Source organism: Apteryx mantelli, chromosome 3, assembly GCF_036417845.1.
Source record: "Apteryx mantelli isolate bAptMan1 chromosome 3, bAptMan1.hap1, whole genome shotgun sequence".
NCBI classification, from domain to species: domain Eukaryota; kingdom Metazoa; phylum Chordata; class Aves; order Apterygiformes; family Apterygidae; genus Apteryx; species Apteryx mantelli.
This window is the reverse complement of record NC_089980.1, coordinates 28,381,705-28,394,841: the sequence shown is the minus strand read 5'-3', so window position 1 is coordinate 28,394,841 and position 13,137 is coordinate 28,381,705.

The following is a 13,137-nucleotide window of genomic DNA, read 5'->3' as shown; positions in this document are numbered from 1 at the left end:
CCTAGGCTTGAGTCGCTATTCCTAGGAGTGTTTGTTTTAGACAGTCACAGTCAATGGATTAGTCATAAAAAGCCTCTTTCCTGGTCTTGTTTATGAATGAAGGAGTCTTGGGCGATTTGATTGAACTCAGTGCTCTGAATGTGTTCTGCTTGGTGGCTTTTGGGCATGGTTTGGCTTGGGTCACCTACTCTGCAAACTCTAGACTGCCTTAGGCAAAGAGAAACACCTAGACAGATGTTCAGTTTAGCAAAGATGACGGTACCTTTGGGTATACTCAAGAACAGGTCTTTGAATGCTTGGGCTTTTGCAATGAAATGTCAAAACCTGCAGCCTATGGGGATAGAATAGATAGCGACTTTGTGTGTGTGATGAAATTTTGGATTTAAGCACCTCATTTCTGCTTATTTTGTATCTGAAATGTGACAGTATCACTTTGGATCTTGCCCTTTATGCCAAATACAGCTACCTGAACTAGCAAAACTGCAAGCACCTTGGGGAAAGAAAGTCAGTCCTTGAAGCAGGGATTATTGCTTACTGATACTGTTTAAGAAATCTGAAAACAAGAATTACCTGTTTCTAATAATGCAGGGAGAGTGACTCAGGAATTGCAGTAGAAATGTAGTCTGAAGTCCTGAGTTGTGCCAACACTGCATGCCAACGCGTCTGTAAAGCTCTAGTGTTGGATACAGTGGCTGCCACCAGCAGTGGTGTCTCAGAAAGCTCTTCCACATCTGTGTGAGGTGGCCTGCTCAAGTGGACATAGAGTGAGGGGGAGCAGGGATGTCCTATTCCATTAGCTTTTCCCTTAAAGGAATATATCCCTTCCCTTCTGTTAATCTTTCCGAGCCTGGTAAAAAGACAATGAAACTCAATATCATCAGCCTTGGAAATTCCTGGAAGAGAGGTTTAAGTTGTTATTGTTCCACTGTAGTAACATGTACCAATTATATTCATGTCTCCTAGAAAATGATGATTCAAAAGTTTTGGAGTTGTATGTTTGTTCCAACATCTAGGTAGGCAGAAATCCCTAGAGTTGAGCATCTTTCCTATTTCTCCTATACGCCAGCTCATTAGAGAGACAGCAAGTAAAAATATACTATAGTATAATAGCTAGTGGCATTATAAATTATCTTGAGCAAGGCAGAATAGTATCAGAAAAAAAGGAAAAGGCTATCTTGCTGTGCCTAGGTGCCAGCACTTTCATTGAGTCTGGTGTGGAAGCCATAGAGCTTGGAATATAGAATTTCAGTGGACAAAATAGTTTTAAATATTTCCTTGTGTAGCATAAATTTTAACTTGTGGATAACCACCAGTGACTGTATTGTGTTCATGACTTCAATCTTAAAATTCCTTTTCTTTTTCTCATGAAAAATAGGGAGTTTATCTGTAAAAGGGAACATGCTTTGAACAAAGCAACTGTCTAAGTGTGCTGCTGTAGATATGTGCCTAGGGAAAAGCAGGTTTTGTGTTTTTAAGTCTTTGTTTATCTTCTCCAGTGTCTGCATATTCAGGCAAAAGAAAACAATGAAAACCTAGCAACCCTCTGTTATTTCCTTTCCCTTTCTGTGCTTCTTCCTCATTCATCAATTTCCCTTCCTCCTCCTCCCATCCTACCACTAAGTTGGAATGCATTCATTTTTGTGCATGAGCGCTGTTTTTTGCAGATAGGCTTTGAATCTTTTGGAGTGGAAAGATGGCAGGTAATTCTGACAAATTGTAATCTATTTTCTTTTGTTCTGTCAGATGCTCAAAATTTGGAAATGGAGCTCAGAGGTGAATGACAATTGGCTCCTTGGATAGACTTGTAAACTGAGGTCTGCAAGCTGCGAAGTCTAAAATTCGAGAACCCTCTTTGTTTTATTAGAATTCAGCGGAATCTATTGTTAAGTGTGGGGACCATTAAGGAAAGAAATTTCCCTTCACTACAGCCTTTGCTGTTAAGCAGCACAGTGGAGAGAGGAAGCAGAGATTCTCACAGGGCTGTGAAAGAATCTGCTCGAGTCCTCTGTCCCTGATGGTATGAGAGGAAGAGGGTAATTGAATACAGAGAAAAGGCAGGTATCCAAAAATGAGCTGTGTGGCTGATTTTTTGTACTGGGAGGACTTTGAGCTTTCGGGGCCTGTTGGGAAGTTGCCTGTGCTAAAAGGTACAGTGAAAATTTTGCTGGAAAGAGAAGCGTTTGTGTGTACAGTCAAGAACGTATTGCTTGGTCTGAAGTTTTCCTATCACTAATGAAGGAGACTTACAAATATGAGGGTAAAAGGTAACTTTCCTGACAATGCACTCTCATTTGCAGGAGGCACTGCTTATACCACATGCTTTGAACTACCTTTTGAAGATCTAGCAGTTCATGGAAGGCCACAGTCTAGCATTGCACTCTTCAAATGAGATGCTCATGATTTTGCCTCATTTCTGAAGGAAAAAGGCTGCTGTGATCATATTCTTGGGGTGTGTGTGTGTGTGTATATACATGGACTTATGCATGGACTTATTTGTTTTCCCCACTCTCCAGTGTATTTTTAATCTCTTGATTAATTTCAACCAAATTTCACAGATATGTAGGAGTCTCAGAGATACTGCATTTCTAGAAATTTTGTTTACATATTAAAAAAAAAAGAAAAAAAAGAAAAGGCATCCAGAAAGCAGAGAAGCTGTTTCAACTTCCTCAACTGAAGAAAGGTTGCAATGAGGATTCAGTCCTTATTAAACATCAGAGAATCTACACAGGAGCTAACCATTTCAGTAGTACCACAGGGGGAGACATAAGAAAGAAATCAGTCGTCTTTATTTTTATTATTGATGAAACTGCTCTTAAGTTTTAGGAGGTTCTTGAATAGACTTAAAACTAAAAAACACTAACTGCTCCTACATGTAGTGGTAAGAAAAGAACAAAAAACGAACACACAGAAGTGAGTGCCTAAGAATATGGATTTTGTATGTCAGGCAGCAATGTGTGCTGTATTTTTGTCAGCTCTTGTGTGCACATTAGGATGCTTAAATGTGATGATTTGCTGATAAAGTGAAACATATGTTTTTAGAAATTGATATGCTTAGCTCTTCTTTTCAGCCTACTTTTATTTAAATCTGATTTGCCCAAAAATATAATTATTTTGATTATAGGTTTGCACACTTAACCACTTAAGGATAGTATTAAGAAAGCTCAGATGACTATATGCCAGACTTGTGTACTTATTCAGCTGAGTTTCAGTCAGCTCAATTCTGCATATTCAATTTTAGAGATAAATTAAATCTTGGCAAGCATGAAGATCTGAGGATTTGTGCAAAGTACAATTAAAGGTCAGTGCCACTAAAATACCACAAACAGAAATCTTAGAAAATAAAGATGTGCTTCAACTAGATCTAGAATATAGACTCCATGAGCACAAAATGGAAGGAAAATTATATGGATTGGTTTGAGTAACAAATTACAAGTACTCCAGCAATCTGAGGCAGTAGATCGCAGATATTTTGTTTTAGCCTCTCCCCTGCCCTTTTATAAAACTAGCATGTGGTTATATATTTTTTTCATAATGGAGAGATGAAGAGGCTTCATCTCATATAAATGAGGACTTTTATGCCATTACTTTCTTTGTAACACAGCAGTAAGGAATGTGCAATTAAGGTTTAACTGAAATCCTATCTCTGTAATTTCCTACTGTCTGTATCAGGGTAGATCTTTCCCTTAAATTGGTGGTAGAACGAGCAGTATAGTGGAGGAGATTCATCCTCCTCTTTCTGGTCCAGGTTTCTGGAGCAAGACCAGCAGTGAAAAACACAGCGAAGGTAGGCTTTGTCACCGCTTTGCAAGCAGCAGGGTATGCCCTGTAATGCATCCTCTGACCTCCGGCATAGGCACAGAGATGTGCCAATGTGGGGGTACCTGGGCTGTTCTCCAACTCCTTTCCATAGTGATAGTTCCTTGTTTGTACATTTGTCGATGCAGTGTTTGAAGGCAGGGAGAAAAAAAGCTACCTATACAACTCATCTTTCCTAGCTCTTCTGTGAAACCTGTGACTCCTGGGATGTGATAATTATTTGTGGTGCTGCTTTCTATAAAGCTGATGATTGTGTCTTCAAGGCAGTTCTGTTCACTGAAAATGCCTGGTTTCTTTAAATCTCTTTAGTTGAGGGTTTTCCAGGTTGTTGCATGGTCATTTGTGCTTGTTGCCCTATGAATATTTACATTTGAAATAAAAAAGCACAATGTAAGTTTAATGTCAGAGTTCCCCCTTCCTTCAGTACAGCAAATCAGTCCTAGCAGACAGCAGATGGAGATAAACTGGAAGCTAAATGCTTGACCATCACCTTGGTGTGCCCATAGCTGAACCCTATTTCACATTAAGGACACAGATATGGGGCTGAATGTCTGGATGACAACTTCTGATCCTGGGAGAGGCGGGTGTCTGGCCTCAAGCCAGAGCTAACCCAGGATTTTCACCTCCTCCCCTGGGCTCCAGCTCTGTGCACCTGTGGTGGGGAAGCGTATCAGGTGCCTGTTGTTCTGGTGAGGTGCAGGGAAAGCAGGCATGTTTGGAACGGTTATGCTGGTTGTGCTCCTAGCAGAAAGAATTGTAAATACCCATGGAGCCCAAATGTTTAGAACTTGATTGATAGCTAAACTGTATCCTAAAATTGGTAGTTGGTATACAGGAAGGAAGGAGAACTCTGGTTCTCATCTTCTGTTTCCTAAAAATGGTAGTGCTCTTTCCTCTTAGTATGTCTTTGAATGAGATGTGTTTTGCCTAATGTGCTTTTGGTTGGGCACTATTTTGATAAAACATTTTTTTAACAAATAGCATAGTGTTAAAATCAATCTTCATGAAACTTCATTTGAAAATTAAATTAAAAAGGGCACTTTTAATCTATCCAAACAACTCATTTTGATAGCCTTGGGCTGGAATGCTTCAATATTTTATTGTGGTGTGATATTTTAAGATGAGGTTCTTAATAGTTTATATTAAAACATTCTGAAAATAAAAATCAGAACAGGAGAGTTTTAATGTACTGAAATTAAATTCTTTAATTGACTCAAACGTTTCTTCTTTCATTTTTGTGAAACTTTGAAATGTTGGGTACTTAATCTTGTCTGAAATTAAAAAATGCTAGTTTGTGATACTCATTTAGGAGACTAAGGAAAATCTGTTTAGGGAGAGCTGCCTTTATAACCATCTCCACTGACATAGAATGTATTGTCTAAACGCAGATCATATATTACTGATTATGTACATATTTAATAATTTCTGTTGATCCCAATCCTTCTCCTATATTGAGCGTAGAAGCAGTTTTTGGTTGATGGAAAACATTTTATATGGCAGTTAAATGTGTGGCAAGTGTACTATGATGTCTTATTTCCTAGCCTTTGTGTGTGTGATAACATGCATGCCTGAAGTTGATGCTGAGCAAATCGGTCTGTCTTTTGTGCTGTGAAGAGTGATACTGGGAGAGCTTATTTAGAGCACATCGTTGACCCATCCAGCACAGAAGGGTTAGACCTGCTCATAAAGAAGTCTCCACCAGTAAACAGAGCTGAATACCGTAGCCAAGTCTGTACCTTCAAGAGCGAAATGCTGCTTTGCCATGTTTTTTCCTGGCAGGGTTTTCAACAGAGAGCAAAAACCAATTTGCAACGTTACCTGGCAAACCATGATGTGGCATGTATATTCCTACACTGCTTGATTTAGACTGTTATTTTTGTTCACTGTAGCAAACAATCCATTACTGATGCCACGGGGGTTGTGTGAGGTATTGGTGCTCTCGGAGGCAACGACGGAGCCACTCTGCTGCTGGCCTGGTTGCTTATTTAGCATGCATCTTAGTCCTGGATTTCCAAGCCTGCAGCTGGAAGTCTTTTGCTTATCTACAACAGGATAGTGCAGACAGTGCCAAGTGCTCTGTCCTGCAACCCTCTTCTCCAGCCATCACCTGTGGGAGTGAGAGCCATTCCTGTTCTCATGAGTTTCTCTGCTGAGGCAAAATTGTTCACAAAGAGGCAGCATTTCATGTCCCCCTCCAGAAGGAGACTGGAGTCAGCAGTTCACTTCAGATCAGCCTGTAAATGGCTCTTACATGGAAATTCAAGTGTGCTATTTGTATTGCCAGCTTCAGCTTTTTTCTAGCCACAGACATGCTGTGAATAGGTTACTGCTTGTCACCACCGCTATATTGGGAGCTGCCGAACTCTAGATTTACCTGTTCGGTTAGACGTAGGAGAACTTCCCATCCTATTACAGTCAAAATAGACAATTCAAACAGTTAATGTAGGTCCTTTTGACAGAAGTGGGTCATGGAGTGATCTTCTGAGCAGCTTGGCCAGTCTTAAGGAGTCGGAGACTCGTGCTCCTCTCCTCCTCCCCTGCAAAAGGGGCAGGAGTTGGGAGGGTGATTTGGCTGCAGGAACAGCTGTACCTGGAAGAGGACTCAAGTCTGCAGCCTCAGAAGTGGGATGTTCAGTATTTTGTCACTTCTTTGTTCCCATGTGTTTCTAATCCTTTTGTATTTTTTTTAACTCATTAAGAATAGGTTTTGAATGCTGCCGTTGTACCCCCACAATCCTTTAGGTTTTGGAGAGTGCCCGATTGATCAGTGGATGACATAAATAGGTGCTTAATGATAATGTTAGTAGCAAAGTATATAAGGGCATATTAGCAGCTGACTGATTATTTCATAGCTAACTCTCAATTAACTTGAGTGTGAAAGATAAAGATGGGTGAAGAATCATGTCATTCATTCACTGTTGATGAGCAGCCGATTATTCTGTTTCCTACTGCTTTTTATTTGCATGTTTGAAATTAACACTCTTCTCAGAACAGCTTTAGATAGCAGCTTGTACCCCAGCTATAATGGTTCCTTTTCCCTTACAGGGATGGTAATCTGATTTTAGAAAACCTTGCTGAATTCAAAGCCCATCATGTGAAATGCACAGCATGACATTAAAAATAAACAGGAAGACTAGAGCCAAGGAGAAAAGTATTGTTCTGAAAATACCAGCTTCCCTTTACTATGTAGTGCAGTAAAAACAAAATGTTGGGACTGAATATATGTTCTATTGTATGTATATATCAGGGAATTGGAGATTACTGTGATAGGAGTGTTCAGAGAACTGACAAATTAGGCCAGTTTTCAACTTTAAAACAAAACTTTAGTAAATTCATTAATTAGCAACACGCTTTATCTAATATTTAGTTCTCCTCTCTACAACTGTGCTTGTCTTTGCCCCTTTGATCAGACTGCTCAAATACTGATATAAAATGCTACACATTGGGTTTGGCTATGCTGTATCGGTGTTGTAAAATGCTTATATACTGCTGTTGGTTACACTATTTTAGAATGCCTATATTTGGGTTCGCGGCAAGCTAACTTTGATTGCATTCTGATTCATGTACTTATAATTCCTAGGTATCACAGGCCTCTGCTTTGGCTACAAGTGGTTTCTGTCTTTTTCTTTTGAAAGCAATGTTGAAGAAGTCAGTACTCTGCTGTTATTGTCTGAGAGCCCTATAGTTTTATCTGCCTGTGTTTCTTTTCCTCCTTTTGCCTTATCTTGTGTCCGGCTGAACATTTTGTGCCAGCTGTATGGGGGAGGAAGAACAAATATAATGGCTTTATTTGGAGAAGAAATATGTGTGTGGGAAAAGCATAATATAATACACCCTTTTAGCAATCTGTACCTTGCCCAAGAGAAAAAGTAAATTGGTTAAATGCCTCAGTACAAGCGAATATGCCCATGGCTTTGACATAAGTGATCAGTGGTCACGTGTTTGTAACTTAGTGGAAACCACTCGATATGGTTTCCATTTTTTATCATAAATATTTAACAGAAACCCTGACTGAGTGGGGATTTTTGGGAAAGGCCTGAAGGAAGGACAAAAATGACCATCAATTTAGATAAAGTTGACTCTGGGGAAAAAGCCTAGCCAAGAATTGGAGACTGTTTTTCATTTTGGTATGGGAAGAAGATTTACTGATAGACTATATTACTGTTGAGCATGTCCTTAATAAGAAATGAATAAAACAAATGGAATTCTGGCTAAATTCAGAGTGGTTAAAAGATGAAAAGGGCAGGAGGGAGAACAGTAAATGAGCCATTTGCGTATTGTCTTTTCTGGCAACAACATTGCTACCTTAATTTTTTCAACCACACTGATGTGGGAGTATTGAAGTAGTTTAATATATAGGAAATGCTAGCTTTTTAAACTCTAATAGAGTTTAAATGCTATACTCCTCCTCTCAGCCAGCCTGGACTAAAGTAACCAGAAGGGAAGCTCCTATGAATCTGTTCAAGGCTGAGAAAACTGAGTGCACTGCAGGAAATTCTGTTCTATTTTTCAACTGGCTTTCAGAAGGTGCTATAGTGGGGTCATCCTCATTTGGGGAATTGCTTGTTGTGCTGTACATAGCATGTGACCCAAAATGAAATTGCTTCAAAGCCCCACTCCTGCAAAACTGTCTGCATGTTCTTTGCACCTTTCAGTGCATGGAGTTCCTCTGGACTTTGGTTTGCCTTGTAGCTGGGACCCACATATACAAGAAATCCTGGAAATTATGAGGAGAAAGTCAGGCAACAGGGTAGCTGTGTGTAAACTGAAGATGGGAAGCAGAAGGAGGGGGAACCACTGTATCCTCCATGCTTTAAAATTCTTACCTTAGTATACTCTCATAATTTTATGGTGCATATATTAATTTTTTGCTGTTATAGTGCTTATACACTGCAGTTGAACAAAATATTTAACATTTCCATACAGAAAAGCATTTTAAAGAAATCAGATTTTTTTCCTCCCTAAAATAATTTTGAGGCTTTAAAAAAAAAAATCATAAATCATTCTCTTTTGGAAGCATTGGCTACTGGTATTCCAAAATACAACTCTAAAAATTAACATGTTATGGTGTTGCCCCTAGACATGCTTCTGCAAAGGAAGGAAAGGGATAGATAAACTGGTTGTATTTTACCCAAGTCATCTGTTGAAGTAAGTTTTGAGGAGGGAATGCTAAAGAAAAGAAAATCAAATTGTGCTGGATGATTATTTTGGATATATTAATAATAAGGGGAAAATTAAAGGCAATTGTGTTTGGGACAAATGGTATTGCCCTTGATTGTGCAACAGCAGACAGGATGTGTTCAAGTGGAAAAGCTAAAAGATTTAGTGTGGGACAAACAGATTTAGTGCAACATCATTACAGCTATTTTGAATAATGGGCTGGAGTGTGAACGATATAATTTCTAAAGTGTTTCTTTAAATAAGGTCTCAGCCAAAAGAAACTATCACATAGGAACTGCTTGAAATATTGTGAAAATTAGGGCATATAATAGTCACATGATAAGAATGGATTACAATTCAAGTAGGGTTAAAAATAAAAGGAGATAATATAGTTTTCATCCTTTTTGATCCCTGTCAATATCTCCTTAAAATGACAGGAGACTTGCTTTCTCTATACCCCCTTCTCTTCTTCCTTTTTCTCCAAAAACTCCTACCTACCTGTGTGTTAGCCTGTGCTAATATGACGTGCATGCTGAGAGATGAACTGATAGATTTGCTTTTAATGATTTGACGCATTCAGGAACCCACTTGTTATCCCAGCCCTTCTTTTGGAGGCTACTATTTCTGCAGAAAGAATGACAGGGCAAGATGTGAACTGCTGCCTCAGCTGCTCTCCTTCCCAGAGTGGAATATTAATGTAAATGAGCAATGAAAATAATGACAGAAAGATACAACTGTGGAAATCACTTGTGTGATCTTTATTTAACAACTCAAAGTGGCAAATAAAATAAGTGCTCTTAAAGGAAGCATCTTTCATTTTGGCTGCTTAAAATAGTATTTATATTCTCCAGTGAAGAAAGAAAAGCAAAAACATTTTAAAATTTTATTTGAATAAAGCTAAATTTTTCCTTTGGATCAAAATTCAACTAATGTATCTTTAGTCCTCTAGCCAGAACCTTTGACACTGAAACTCCCAAGGTTCAGATGTGTGACTGACTTCAGATATTGCATTTGTTCTGTAGGCTTCAATGCATGGGTCACCCGCTCTAGAGAAGCAAATTTTTGTAGCTTTATGGGTTTATGGCCCTGCTGTGTGTGACTTGCCTGGAATGAACTTCTTTAATATGCTCAAGTTTTCTCATGGAAAGGCAGTAACCTACTCATTTTAAAACATTTTTGCAATAAGCATTTTCTCTGTTACATTGTCAGAGCATTTCAAATATTTTTTGATGTTTGTAGGTTGGTGTTTATCATTTTGGGAAATATTTTAAGCATTAGTCACACAGTTTATCCATCTGGGCTTAATAATTGTTGGATAAACGAAGGGAGAAAATGAAGAAAAATTATCATAATATTGTTATAATTACTGGTTAGTATCAGCTACTATTTATGGCCTACCCCAGCAGTGTTGAAGGATTTTAGAGTTAGGAAAGAATTAATAGCTGTGGGAAGGTTTTGAGCACAAGTTTAGCTTTGAGATGTGGCTGTCTAAGCAAAGTCCAGAGGAGACAGCCTGCTTCTGTGGATGTTGGTGGCAGACCTCCAGCTGACCTCAATACAGGCAAGATTTTACCTGGTTGAAACTATTTGTGTTTTGCTGAATTGAGAGATTAAATTGGCTAATGAAAGAGACTGTGCTGCGCAATCATGTGTGGGAAAAGGCTTTACTTTATAATCTCTGGCAGCCTTGTTCAATGTATTTTTTTTTCTTATTTTTCGACACAATGAGGTGCCAAATGCCCCTGTTCTCTGAACACTGTGAATTCACTGCGGCTGAACAGCCCTACCCAGTGCAAGTGTCGGGGTTAGGCCAGGGTGTCCTGCCATTGCTATCAGAGGTGTCACTGTCACTTCTCTTCCCAGTACGTTTTTGACCCAAATCCAGGAAAAACACACAATTGCATTGTGAAATTAGCTGGGGAACAAAATACAGCATCTAGACCAGCTTCATTGGTGGGCAGAGGGTAAAATTCAAATGTCATGGACAGGAGAAGTCAGGACAAAGCATGAAAGCATGAAATGAAAATGACATGGTCAGGGCAAGTCAGGTCAACGGTACCTCTTTGAGCTCTCTTGAACAAACCTTAACCAGCAGTTTGTGTCAGTCGGACACAGGACTGGGGCGTTTCTGAGCCTGTGTTCAGATTCAGTGTTGTCGTGTGTCCTGTGTGGCTATTTGCTACCATTGCAAGGTTGGTGCAAGACACCTCCAGTCAGAATGGCAGTTTGGCGTTAAGTTTTCACTTCAGTGCTGTTGCAATTTTTATTACAGCTGTTAATATTCAGAGCACCAGTCAGCAGAGTCCTGTGTGTTTCTAAATCTTAAGATCCTTAGTTTAAATGACACTATGCAAAATAAGTCTAACCTAACTATAATGTGTATATGACTAGTCCAGACTATGCTAGCATTCTTCTTAAAGTAAATTTATTAACTATTTCAAAATGTGAGTCTTGTCAAAAGTGAACTTTACCTGAAGACACTATTTAAAAAAAATCATTTTCTGTCATAGAAGTTGTATTTTGGAGTGTCTGATAAGCCTAAATATAGAACAAAAAAATTTGGCTTCTGAAAAATCTATATAGCTCCTTTCAAACAGAGCAAATGTGTCAGATGTCAATTCATTCCTTTCCCCATACATTCATCTGTCTAATTTTCTGGAAAAAGCAGAATGGCGTGGGTCTGTTTTCCCCCTTTCCCCTCACCCCCCTGCTTATTAGGAATTTCATTACCCACTCATGCTTTTGACTTTCAAGAAGGTGCGAGACCTCTTCTTATCTGTATAGTAAATACCCTCTGGCAAAAGAATGTAACTGTATGTTTTCTTGTTTTGGTATTACATTGAATGTTTCATCTGAAGTGCTAACTATTTTCTACAGAATCCCATTTAAGTAGAATTCCAGTGAGGCAGAAGCTGGTCTCTGTGGGATTTAGTTTAATGCCAAACAATGGGAAAATGCATTTTATAGTTCTTTCAAATCTTGAAGCTCTCTTGATGAAATAATGGTAAAACTGCTTTAATATATGTAGTAGTGTGAATAAAAAAGGTTGAGCACTACTGCTTGTTTTCCAGATGCTCTGTATTTTTGGTCATCTCTGGAGCAATAGATGAGAAATGGCTCTAAGTGTATGTTAGTATTAATTTTAATTCATGCTTGGACTTGCATTTTTGATTAAAGATTGAGTCTGTTACTCACAAGCAGGAAATCTGGGTAGTGACATGAGAGGAAAACACACGCAGGACCAAGTCCTTAGCTGATGTAAATCTACAGTGCTTTCTTAAGTTGCGCTTATTTACATGAGGGGAGCATTTGTTCTGCCATATTTACTGCATCATGAGTGTTTTGTTCTGAATAAAAGCAGGCTCCTGTTCATCTTCAGGAAAATGAAATAGGTCCTCAGCTGCTATAAACAGCTGCAACACCTCTGGGCTTTGTAGCTGTCTGCAGAAATCATGAGTCTGTAGGAGGAACATGTGCCCTCACCTCCAGTTTTTAATGGTGGTGGACAGTACGTTTGCATCTGTTGTTTCTTTTGTCTTTTTTATACTCTTATGATAGTGTACATCTGGATGTATGCTTATTATATAGCTGTTACTCCTGGATAATGCTTTTTTTCGGTCTGGAAATGCTTCTGAAGGGCCCCTAAAACAGTGCCCAGATCTGCCTCCTGGCCAGAGGCTGCAGCCAGGCATCAAACAGCCTCTGCCCATCAGCATGAGTAACAAGGCCCCTCTTATTTAGTTTTTCCTATTTCTCCAGCACCCCTGTAACTGTATAGTTTTCTCATTAAGAGCTAAGAACACCCATCTGCTAAACATCCCTTAGGGAGGGCCCTTTCAGTCCATCTGCTTGGGGATGGGAATCCGATTTAGCCATGCTTATAACTCTCCCTTGCTTTGCACCGTTCTAGCTTTTTAATTGCATGTGGATGTATGGGGCTGACTCACTTCTGACAGGAATGGTTCAGTGTTCAAGCATTAAAGAGGAGATGGCCAAAACAGTGCATCACTGAGGTTTTATTCCTTCCTTTGTGCAGACCGTATCAAGTGGTACTCAACAGTGCTGGGAGCTGAGTTGTCAGGAGACATGTGGTTGGGGGATGAAGTGCTACCTTGGCTCTGCCTGCTCTTTGGGATGGTCAGACACAGCTCCCACCCGCAA